Below are 1,835 nucleotides of genomic sequence, written 5' to 3' on the forward strand. Positions count from 1 at the left end.
TAGACGAAGAAGACGAAAGTTTGAGAAGATACTGTTCCTCATGTGTCATTAGAGGGAATAATCAATTTTCATATCTTCGTCTCTTGCGAAGACACTACCGAAGAATTTATACTCCACGATGGTTATTCATGCTGGGGATGCGAATGTCCGTTGTTTCAAATAATGCCGTGTAACATGTGCCCTATTTGCACAGAGTGAGAAAGATATATTTGTGTATTCGTGCTAAAAAGAATATGGAGCAAACGATAAGAGATCTGGACAAGCAAGCCACCAGGCTGATTACGCGAGAAGACTTTATCGCGTGTGAAGAGCGTGTCGACGAATTCATCGATTCGCTCGATGAGCAGAGTCGAAATCCGCGATTGCCGATCGGTGTGAGACAATCTGTCATCGCTCGTATCGCGCGACTGGAAAGTTTGAAAGATGCGGTGCGCGCACCGCGGATGGTTCGTGCATGTGGGCGCCGGATTCAGTGCTGGACTCAGATGGCGTGAGATAGACGCAGCTTTCAATAATCGTATACTGACCGGCGCAGTAATAAATTCCAGACACATTGAACCTCGACAGTTTCTGAAAGATGCGCGAGAAATTGTGCTCGAATGTGCGAAATGTTATGCAGAGACATAATAACATTAAGATAAACACTGTATTCAACGGTGAATTCGTAACGGGTGACAAACGTGATAATAAAAAAAGTATTATTACGAGAAACTGTCAACTCTATCTTTGTTCCGATTTACGCGTGTGGTACGATTCGCGCGTTGTTGAGCCTACCTTAGCGTCGCTGGAAGAATTTCAAGAACGTGACAGCGGGTGGGCGTTATCGCGTATATTGAACTTGCTAGTTAATATAAATAAGTTTAATCCTTTGCACGCGGGGTGTTATATCCAGTTACCGCGAGAAATTATGACGAAGAGAGCGGTTGTGAACGTGCGCTCTATGGACAATGCATGTTTCGCATGGTCAGTGGTAGCCGCTTTATATCCAGCTAAAAGTAACACAGACCTGGAATCGTCGTATCCGCATTATAAATCTGTGTTAAATCTCAAGGACATTGAATTTCCAATGACGTTAAGTCAAATAAAAAAGTTTGAGAATCTCAACGCAATCTCAATCAACGTATATACCATTGAGAACAAGGAACAAGTATCGATCCTACCGATTCGCCTCGCTGACACGAAGAAGGAGAAGCATGTCAACCTGCTATACGTGGAGAAAGATGGTGTGGGGCATTTCACATGGATCAAGAATTTGTCTCGTCTCGTGAGCTCGCAACTGAGCAAAAAGAAGAATAAGAAATACATCTGCGATAGGTATGTATAATAAAAATTAAAAAATTTTTTGAAATAAAAATAAACAATACAACAATGTAAATAAAATAAATTGATTTTTCAGATGCCTGCACTATTTTAGTTCGAGCGAAAAGTTGGAGGTCCATACCATAGATTGCAGCGAGATGAACGAATGCGCGATCATGTTACCAAGTGAAGACGACAAGTGGCTAAGTTTTAACAACTACAGCAGGAAGGAACGTGTCCCGTTTGTCGTGTATGCCGACCTGGAATGTATCCTGACAAAAATGGAAAGAGATCCGGAAACACCGAGCTACAAATATCAGCATCACCAAGTATTTAGCATAGGTTATTACGTACACTGCTCGTATAATGACGCGTTATCGACGTATCAGTTTCGCCGCGATACGGATTGCATTGCGTGGTTCGCTGATGAATTAAGATGCTTAGCACACAAAGTAAAATCTATTATATCCACTAATGTACCCATGACAGATTTCACGCGAAACGAGTGGGAAAGATTTCACAACGCTACACACTGA

The sequence above is a fragment of the Wasmannia auropunctata genome, unplaced genomic scaffold (assembly GCF_000956235.1).
Source record: "Wasmannia auropunctata unplaced genomic scaffold, wasmannia.A_1.0 LD336064.1, whole genome shotgun sequence".
NCBI lineage: Eukaryota > Metazoa > Arthropoda > Insecta > Hymenoptera > Formicidae > Wasmannia > Wasmannia auropunctata.